The sequence below is a fragment of the Cajanus cajan genome, chromosome 4 (genome assembly GCF_000230855.2).
Source record: "Cajanus cajan strain Asha chromosome 4, NIPB_CcT2T_4, whole genome shotgun sequence".
Taxonomy (NCBI): domain Eukaryota; kingdom Viridiplantae; phylum Streptophyta; class Magnoliopsida; order Fabales; family Fabaceae; genus Cajanus; species Cajanus cajan.
Genome location: NC_138520.1, coordinates 58,994,338 through 59,005,352, shown reverse-complemented (window position 1 = coordinate 59,005,352; position 11,015 = coordinate 58,994,338). Strand labels below are relative to the sequence as shown.

The 11,015-nt window shown below is 36.0% G+C and overlaps 1 long non-coding RNA gene across 1 annotated transcript; it reads right to left on the bottom strand.

Moving 5' to 3' along the window:
* Positions 1-2,257: 2,257 nt before the first annotated feature.
* Positions 2,258-5,374, bottom strand: LOC145957084 (uncharacterized). Its single transcript, XR_014433504.1, has 7 exons — positions 5,198-5,374; positions 4,986-5,079; positions 4,151-4,293; positions 3,910-3,988; positions 3,590-3,781; positions 2,691-2,785; positions 2,258-2,602 (listed from the first exon to the last, which is right to left on the bottom strand). It is a non-coding gene; the product is annotated as an uncharacterized LOC145957084 (long non-coding RNA).
* Between the last annotated feature and the right edge of the window lie 5,641 nt (positions 5,375-11,015).

Sequence of the window (11,015 nt, the reverse complement as noted above, 5' to 3'; positions counted from 1 at the left end):
ATGCATACACCCAATCCCTAGAAATGAGTGTTCTCACTCCCCCCTTACCTGGAGTGATGCAATATACGAGTCTAATCTTCTTCCTCTTCTCTAACGACCTCTTCTCCTTGTTATGGAAATGTGTTCTTTTTGGAGCACCCGAACGTTAAGGAACGTGAAATGAAACAAATGAATAATAATATCCCCTTTTCTCCCTTTTCTTACAATATATAACTCATATTTCTCTAAACCCCCTCTTATCTTCATTATTTCTAATACTTCCCTAAATAATTAAATCTATTAAAATGAATATAATAAAATTATTAATAACAAAATAAAATAAAATAATCATTATCTTCCTAATTAATAATTACTAATTATTAGAAAAATCTTAGGGTGTTACAACATTAGTTCACTTAAAAATTGATGTAGATTAAGACATAAATCTACATTAATTGTTTATGAAAATCGATGTAGATTCATGTACTGATCTATATCGGTTTTCATAGAAAACCAATGTAGATGTGAATATTTTATTTTGATTCAAAAATTGATGTAGATGTCTATACATTTTCTAAGTCACCCTATTTTACATCAATTTTGGAATTGATGTAGATACCTTCACATGATTGATCTAGATAATACTTCTTGTAGTAGTGACCTTTTGCCTTACCAAGGTTTTGTTTTGTCCAACTAACAAGTTGTTGTTGGATATAGTTAATACTAATCCAACAAAAAATTAAAAATAAAAAAATCAAAATATTAAATATCTTTGTTCAATTGGTTTGTGCTATAAGTTGGAAGTATGAGACTAACATCTCTACCCCTAACATTCAAACTAAATAATCTTGACTAACAAGAATCTATATACCAAAGGTGATCACATATATGGGAGACACTAGGAATTTCATTTACGCCTTCGAGTAACTTTCACTAGTAATAAATAAAGGCTAGTAAGTGGATGAAAAGGGATAATTAAAAAAATTACCTTTCGTGGTTGATAAAATGGCTACAAAAATTGTCTCCAAAAGCTTTTTGTTTTAGTGGATTTTTACCAACATTTAATATAACAATGAGTAATTCTTTTACTAACGTTGGATACACCAACCTTTAATTAATTGTTGGTAAAATTTTAGCAACTGTTTAGAGGATTTTCTATCGTGATTCTTATTAGTAATTTATCAAAGTTTTTATTGTACATTAAATATGATCTACCTTACCACATCATTTTTAAGTAATTCACTCTACATTTTTACAAATTTTACATCAATGTTGGGATTTTATAAGCAGCCCACACTTTTATAATTTTTTTTATATACACTTCATTTTTTTGACAACTTAAAAAATTAAATTAATTATGATATATAAATATTAAGTTAATTAAACATAATAAATAATATTTTACCTAATAAATAATTTACAATAAAGTAATTACATTCATGATATAAGAATGATGGATAAGTAGTTTTTTATTGGTGGGTGATGAAGAGTTGATGATGCATGTATATTTTTTTTTATCTATGCACTACAAGAAAACTTGTCTTTAGAGACTAAATTTTCAGTCTCCAAATTAACAAAATCAGTTACTAAATCAATAAGTGACTGAATTAGATACTAATTGTAAAAAGTAGGTAAACCACTGGTTGCTAATTTTAGCTATCAATCTAGAGTCTGATTTAAAAACTAATTTAATGACCAATTTTTTTATAACCGATTTTGTGACTAATTTTATAATGACCAACTTAGTAACTTATTTTACAATGACCAACTTATTGACCAATTTTTAATGACCATCTCATCGACCAATTTTATAATGACTGTTTTAATTACCAATATTATAGTAACCAATTTAGATACCAATTTTGATAACAACTAATTTAGTAACCTATTTTATAACGACAAACTTAGCAACTTATTTTGTAATAATCAATTTAGTGACTGTTATAATAACCAATTTTAAAGTGACCATTTTAGTGACCAAATTTTAAACTAATTGAATTATTGACCCATTTTTCTATGACTCAAAGTGACTGATATAATACAAAAAGAAAGTATTTCTTTCATATTTAATATCTTCTTTATTCAAATTCATCACATACCTAACTTTAATTATTTTTCTACTAAAACATAATAATTATTTATTTACTTCACATGTTTATTCTATGTTAAACTATTATGCAAAAAATCAACATTTGCTATATACTAACATGAAAATTAAATAATTAAATTTTTATTTTTAAAATTGCACATAATATCCTCCAAACATACAATCTTAATTGTTTGTATTTATAATACTCAAACAATCACTTTCAATTACTTTCTATAAAAATTCATTTGATAATACTTAGTTTTAATATAGTAACAAATTATCTTTTAACACTTCCAGTGAACATCAATCAACCGGATGTCTTTCTGTCTTTCTTTCTCCCAAAGATAAGAACAACTTAAGAAAAACACAAAAATTTAGAACACTTTCAACAATAAATATATGCAAAATAAAAATAAAAAATTGTTATACTTTATAACAAGAATTTATTGCAGAATATAATGTCTTCTAGAGGAAGATGTTGATTTCCTTTTCAGTCATCTCCCAAACATGGTCTCTTGCATCAGCCAAAGCACTCTTCATGTCAAGTATATTCAGATCCATTAAAAAAATAAAAGGTAAAACTAAGCAAAATAGTAATAGTAATAGCTTAGAAATACATCACCTGCCCAAATTTTGTAAGGAAGTTACTGACAATGTTTAAGGAAGAGACAGTTACATCATCATTGGACTTGTTGACTCTACTTTATTGCTGTACGCCTGTACCAATAACAAAATCCCGAAATTGTAGTTTATCACCTATAAAAAGAAAAGCAAGTAATGACTCTAGTTTTCATTCCTATTTTATCATCTCTTCCTTTTTTTTATATATATCCAGAGGTTGAGAGGTACATTTCTTCAAAATAAGGACATATCATTTGGAGTTTTAATTTAAAGAATGACCATAGTTGCGATTTACCATCTACTAAATTTGTCATGCAAAAAAAGTCACTTATTAGTATTATAAGAGTCTATATTAGTGAAAACTTCACATATGCATAACTTGTCTAATTTTTTGTTGCAGGTGGTTCAAAGAGACTAAAATAAATATTTGTAAAATTATTAAAAATATTAATTTTAAATTTCAAAAACTAAAAATAAACTTATTATGAGAGATTAAATTTATATTTAACCAAGATAAAAACTTTACGTGAAATCTTATTAGCATTTAGATTACAAAAGAATTACATGTGTGAATTCTCTATTGATTTTATCAAATACTAGCTATTATAGGAGAACTATGTGGGTCTATAACGTTAAAATGTCAAAAGTTAGCCAAAAGAAGATTCCACTTTAATTTTTTTCCAAAGCGTTTCTTCAGAATAGTGAGTAAGCAATATATTTTCTCAGCATAGTTTATTTTCATTGTACAACTGATTTGAACCAAACTTCATAGATCAGTCTAATCAAAGCAAATTAAGCAAGAATAGTAGTCAACTTGTGACACCTTGTACTAGGAGAGATGTGGAACAGCTAACAGAATTCAAATTAAAATATAATATTGGAGAGTTTAACAAAACATACCTGCTTTTTAGTAGTTTCTGCATTTTGCTATAATGTCAATGCTTGACTAGAAGGTTGCATCATCTACAATTGTTGTTGAAGCTGGGAAAAGGACTGCTGAGATGAATGAAAGCTTGCTTGCAAAGTCTGTGTCTGTTGGGACAACATCTGAGCTAATGAAGGAGATTGCTGAAGAGGCTGAAGTGGTTGTTGCTGCACAAAGAGAGGAACTTGTTGATTTGGAGTAGTTAATGCAGTATATAAGTATATAAGTGACAAGAAAGAAGAAATTGTTGGAGTAAAAAATCAGGATCATCAAAAATACAAAAAAAAATTCTTACTCTCATTGTATAGGTTCATTAAGTCCATTAATAGCTTCTAGAGCCATATCTCTCTGAGAGTATTTAGCAAAACCACATCCTTCAATCAAAATATGAGAAAATATTATATATTCAATATTGACATTAAACACACATACAGAGACACAAAAATGTAACCCTAGACATCAGCCCCAAATCAGCCCCAAATCTAAATTCAAATCCACAAGAATGCAATCAAAACACATAATGGCACAATACATACCCACAATATTTGCAGCTTATGACAGTGTCGAATAATTGATTTCAGCTGAAGCGCATTGACATCAGCATAGCTCAAATTCAACGAAGTAAGATTCGTGCAGAAGTATTTACATGAAGCAGCGCCATATGACCCTTTGTATGTCCCTGAACCGAACAAAATTTTCAAATTCAACAGAAAATTGAAGCAATTTTATAGAGAACAAATATTTGCTCACCATACTTATTACTTTAGTACAAACTCAGTTAAGAATTCAAGTAATATTTATTTAATATAACTTGAGATATAGTTTTTTTTTTTATTTCGTCAGAAATAGCTATAGTAGACGGTCAAGAATGGATTTTGATTTATAACTCCAAGACACTCCTCCACGCAGAAGTACTTTGGATCTAAAGCAGGGAGAAAGCACAAGTTCACTGTTTGAAGAAACTCTTAACAATTAGTTTTTTTCTTTTTTTTCAATAACACCATAACTATTTATGGCTTCCCACTTTTTATATATTTTTCTCTCCACAATGCAACCAAACGAAATTTTGGGACAAAATCAAACTGATCTATATATAGTGAAGCTTGGAGGAACTTTAATTCTAATTTCCCACCCCATTTTAGTTGAAATCATATACATATTTTTCTATTATAGAGCAATAACAAAACACTATGAGCCATTTTCTTTCTAAAAAATTCAACAATAATAAAAAAGAAGTACAATTTGCAATGTGAAATTCACATAAATTAAAAAAGAAAAAACATAATGAGAAATTATGTATAGAAAATTCCATAAAGCTTAACTAACTATCTGATTTTGTGTGTGTAGTATGAGTTTGTGAACAAGTTGAACCTAGACTCTGCAGAACTTGGCATTCGCCTCCAACAGATTCCAATTCTGATTCCGATTCCGATTCTGACGCCGCCTCCGTTTCCTCTGTTTTCACCTTCTCAACACAAAAACAAAGGTATGTTTCCCAATTTCACTCTCTTTCGATAGTTAGCATAGTTCATGCAAAAATCACAAAATTAAATCCACAAACCAAGAACACCACGTGCACGCACCTCTGACGGTGATTGCGCCTCGTTTACAATCTTTTCTTGTTCTTCTCCCTGAACGTTCGCATCGGAGAAAGTCTCTGTTCAAGGAGAAAAAAAAAATCAGCATCGAGAAATCGAAAAGGAAAAGTGTTGAAACCGCTTCATTTTGCTGCAAGAGAAATAAGTTTGAGAGAAAAGAGAAGCGTGCGTTTAGATTTGTATTCATTTAAAAAATAATAATAATAATAAATGTTGTAATTAAGTTAGTTGGAAGGGGAATAGGTATTTAAAGATTGTAGCGGTTTTTAAACCGCTAAAAATATAATTATTTTTTGTGGCGATTAAAATAATTTCCAGAATTATAATATTTTGATGAGTTTTTGAAATCGTCAGAAAAAAATCTCTACTAATTACCTATTTTTTTAGTGAATATAACACAATTAGATACTAAAAAAATTAAAATGAGTTAATAATGACTAAAAAATTAATTATTATTTACTAGTGTATTTTAATTAAAAACAATATATTTTTGTGCCTAAAATAATTTAATAGACTGAAATATTATTTTTTTTTATTATATTTTTATTAGAGACTGATACATTGGTTTCTAATAAAAAATCAATTAGATACTAAAAAATGGTATCTAAATTGAGTCAATAGTGACCAAAAAAATCAATTTCTAGTAATATTTAAATTAGAAACTAGAAAACTTAGTCTCTAATTGTAGTGCATCATAAGACTAAAATATTGGTTTCTAAAGTGTTTTAATAGTGACCAATAATTTTGTCTCAGATTAGATTTTAATTAGAGACTAAAAAAGTTGTATCCAATTAAATAAATAATATTTTTTAAACTATTAGTTATTAAAAATTTGGTCTCCGATTACATTAAAAATATTAATAACAATAGAGATTGAATTAGAGACCAACTATAATTGATCTCTAAAATAGTATTTAAATAAGTTGCTAAAGTGACTATATAAATTTAGTCTCTAAATCAGTTTCTATTTAATGAATTTCTTGTAGTGATGAGAGTGATTTGTATTTGTCGCCACCGGCCCAAACGGGCCTCGGCGGTCGCGAAGACGGTCGAGCTCGCTTTTATTTTAGTTTTGAAAATGTATTGGATTATTAGAACGACTTGTTCTCAAACTGAGACCTTGTCGATCCTATCCAATTTATTTATTAAAACGTCTCACCAATCCATATTAATCCCAAGCGGGACCCTCCATGGATTAGTGGTTTTCGTAAAAGGAGGGTTCGTGGAGTCGCCACCAATGTTTTACTCAAAACATTGGAAAAAGGGATAAGGCAATTGATTTTATAAATCAACTTTGGCCATTACAACCAGAGTTGGGTAAGGGAGTCGGTTACACGTGGGGAAGGTGTTAGCACCCCACAGCGCCCCTTTCGGGTTCCCTATGACAGATTATTTTCTAAAATAACAACGTAAAATTACTAAATTACCCCTATTTATTATAAGCGATTATAAATTAACTATCTACATGATGACAGTTTAAATATGCACACAGAAAGCAGTAAAAGGAAGGATTTAAGAAGAAACCTCTTGAAGCGTGCTTTTATATATTGAGTAAAACTGGGAAGCTTTTTGGCGTTCCCTCGCTCTACAAGCTCGCTTGCTCCTTCCTAAAACTTTTAACTATGGAAATCCGGAGGATTTCCCTTCGACTAGGTTCGATCCTCAAGCAAAATGGCTCGGGGCTCAAGAACTTTGTCGGATCAACTCTCCGAGTGATTTCTAGGGCAGAACACTGCTCAAAAACCCCAGAATACTCAAGGAGAGGGTTGAAACTATCTCCAAAAGTGTGGAATGACGTCCAATTGACGTCATATTTATAGGGAATAGGCGCAATACGGCCTACAGAAGCAATACGGCCGTATTGAAATTTTTGAACTTCAATACGGTCGTATTGAGTTCAATACGGCCGTATTGAAATTCAGAAATTTCAATGCGCCCGTATTGGTTTCAGTACGGCCGTATTGAAGTTTCAAAAACTTCAATACGCCGTATTGAGTTCACTGCGGCCGTATTGAAGCTTCAATACGGCCGTATTAAGTTCAGTACGGCCGTATTGGGCTTCATTCCCTCCACTTCCTTATTTTGAGCTATTCTAAGACCTCTAGACCTACAGAGAACCCTCCTAGGGCCTTCCAGGAGTCCTTCTGGCTGATCTTCCTTCAGTCTTCGAGAGTCTTCAAGCTTTATTTCCGACCCGGACAATTTTAGGGGTCTACAGCTGCCCCCCCTTTACTTAGTCGGACGGCCTTTTGGTGTATCGGCTGACAAGTAAAGGAGTTGACCCAATTGTCCGGGTGATGCGCCGACCTTCTGACTTGTAGCGTCTTCCGGTGGAAAATTGTCGAGTAGCCTCTCCAGGTTTTGCTTTGCTTGCTGCCCAAGCTGGAAGCTGTGAGTACCGCCTCTCCAGGCTTAGCTTCACTCTTTGTTCGAGCCGGAAGCTAAGTACCCTTGTGACAACGGTAGCAGTGTGAGTTTCGCCTCTCCAGGCTTAGTCTTGCTCTTTGTTCGAGCCGGAAACTAAGCACCTTTGTGACGACGGTGAGCAGTGTGAGTTTCGCCTCTCCAGGCTTAGTCTCGCTCTTTGTTCGAGCCGGAAACTAAGCACCTTTGTGACGACGGTGAGCAGTGTGAGTTTCGCCTCTCCAGGCTTTGCTTTGCTTGCTGCCCAAGCTGGAAGCTGTGAGTACCGCCTCTCCAGGCTTAGCTTCACTCTTTGCTCGAGCCGGAAGCTAAGTACCCTTGTGACGACGGTAAGCAGTGAGTGCCTCCTTTCCAGAGATAGCTTCGCTCATTGCTCGAGCCGGAAGCTGCATACCTCCGTGTTTGTGACGACGGGGGTAGCGTGAATATCTCCTTTCCAGGGATTTGTGATGATTTTGTCTCCACAGTCCACGATGCTGCTTCGACGGTTGTTTTTTGATTTTTGTGCCACTGAGGGCTGGATAACGCAGGGATCCGTCTAGGGGATGTGCAGTCATTCATAGGTTCTTGTGTCCCAACTTTCCATTGCGTAGTTGGTGCCCACTGGGGAATTTCTGATTCCTTTGGGGTGCAGACACAAAGATGCTCCTTCTGATGTGAGCGGTGCCTTATGATTGGCTGACGTCCTTTCGACGTTGGTGGAGTATCCCGGTTATCCTTGTTCGGGTGTCTCTTTTGGTTTTCTGATTTTGCTGCCTCTGTGTAGGCTGTTATCCACTGGGGGATTTTGTCGTTGATTTTGATTAGCCTCTTCTGTTAGGCATATTACCTTGATGTTCAATGATTGGCTGAGAGCCAGATTCCACTTGGGGAATGATTATTGATCTTTTTATGATTTTTCCTTTTGAAGGAGTGCCTCTTATGTAGGCGACTGGGGAATGGGGTTCAGTGTTCGGCTGAGTGCCGGATTCCGCTTGGGGAATATTTATTGATATTTTTTGATTTTTTCTCCTTTTGCAGGGATGCCTCTGAGTAGGCGATTGGGGAATGAGGGATCTTATGTATCCCAGAGTATTATTTAGGAAGCCTCTGCAGGCTTAGCCTCACTCAGCGCTTTGAGTCGGAGAGCTATCTTCCACTGAGGAAGTGTTAAGTCCTTTGACTTGTATATACTGTTTGGATGATCGCACTTCCATTGGGGATTGCGTCGGTTTTGCTTTGATAGCTCTTGCTGGGGATTTTGAATCCAAGAGCATGAGTTGAGGTTCCCTCTGGGGAGTATTATTTCTGCGAGCCTCTCCAGGCTCAATTATTCTGAGAGTATTTTTTCGGCAAGCCTCTCCAGGCTCAGTTATTCTGTACAAATTGTTTGTTGGATTTTCTGTATCCTTGCCTTTTTTCATTTTTGGCTTTTTCTGTATTTTGCCTTTTCTTCTGATTTGGCTTTTTCTGTACAGAAATTAAATTGCTAGAGAATTTTGAGTTCAAAAGTGGCAAATTTCATTACTAAAAATGAATTTGTACAAGGAAAATTTGAGAAATGGGGCTAAGCCCAACCAAACTAGTGCATGAAAAAGCAATAAAACAGAAGCCAGTCTTCACTCCTCTGCCGGCGGGTCCTGTGGCGGGTCCGGGAAGCGGCGATGCATCCAGACGGAGAGGTTGTCGAACCCCTGCATCAAGGTATCTAGTCGAGCATCTGTACTCTGCTGCCATGTGCCGATGCCATGCTGAAGAGCATCGAATCGAGTATCGATGCTTTGCTGTAAAGCGTCAAAGCGGGCATCAAAGTAGGCCCTATCCGACTGCGAAGTGCCGGTCTCTGGCTGTGGGCTGCCATCGCCCTCAAAGTCGAGGTCATTGAGGATGTCGGCATAGGCATCGGGGCCATCTACTCGTACAAACCCCCCGGCTGATCTAGTAATGATCCTCATGCTAATCAAAGTGGTAGCACCGATCAGCTTTGGCGCCAGCGCCCTTGGCTCTTCGCCATCGGGGCATCCCCATGTCTCCGCCAGCTGTGAGAGAAGTGGGGCGACCAAGATATACCCCTGTCTAGACTCTCCTCCCTCTCGTGTCCCCAGCTTCTTCACATGCTCGAGGAAGAAATATCCAGGGTTGGCCTTCCGTCCGGTGGCCATGCAATATAACGCCAGCAGGTCCGGACGAGTAATCGACTCGGGGCTCTTGGACCTGCCATGGATAGTACTGGTAAGGATCTTGTGGCAGATCCGAAGAGCGGTCGGAAGCCGGGAGCCCTTTACCCCTGAATGGTAATCTTCTCGGCCAGTGAGCAATCTCCACATGTCAACCGGAGTCCACTGATCAGGCCACTCGCATATGGCATCACGAAATTCCAACTGATCAGTGCGGCTGAAAAATCCTGCCTGGACATTGAACTCGTCCAAAGTCAAGGAGCGGTACCCCTGATTCATCCAGAAGTCAACCGAGTAGACATCTTCCCCATAACTGTTCATCGACTCAGTAATACCGACGGAGGCCAGGAACTCCTTCGTGGCTGTCAAGTACAGCTGAGAAGGGGAATCAAGGAGAAATCCCCATCCTATGCTGCCGAAGTAACCCCTGACGTCATCCTCCAAGCCCACTGCTCGGAGAAGGTCAAAGTCGAGCACTCTTGACGGCTCGAAGTTGAATGTCTCTATGAGCTCCAGCCGTTGCCTGTGTCGATCCGTCATTTCGCGTCGAGCTGGGGCTCTCTGTCTTTTTCGGGATGACTCTGCCATATCTGAGAAGCTGTCTAGGGTGCACTCACAAACAAAATATGTAGAGAATGAAGATTGATATGCAAAAATGAGAGGAGGGGAGACTTATTTATAGAGAAGTTTTCGCCAGTACGGCCGTATTGAATTCAATACGGCCGTATTGGCTTTACCGTTATTGTACAAATGTGGCAATCAATACGGCCCGTATTGAATGGAATACGGCTGTATTGAACGTCAATACGCTCGTATTGTGTTTAATACGCCGTATTGAATACGAAACGTTGCTTCAACGTTTACCTTGATACGCCCATATTAAACTCAATACGGGCGCATTGATTTTCATTTTTTTTTTTTTTTTTTTTAAGAAACAGAGAATAAGTGATCTTCCAGTACACCTATCATCTGTATGCATGTATGCAGTATATGATGCACCTAATTCTATTTGATTCATTTTTAAAAGAATTAATCGATGCGTTCTTCTATTTGGATTTTTGCCATTCCTCTAGACGAGCTGTGCTCTGCCGATTTCTGTAACCGAGGAATGATGCGTATTTGATTTTGGTGTCATCAACCAAATAATCCTTCCCTTCCTTTAGAAGATGTGTCAACCCTCCTATTGACCACTATATCTCCATGTTTCCACTAGATTATTCAAA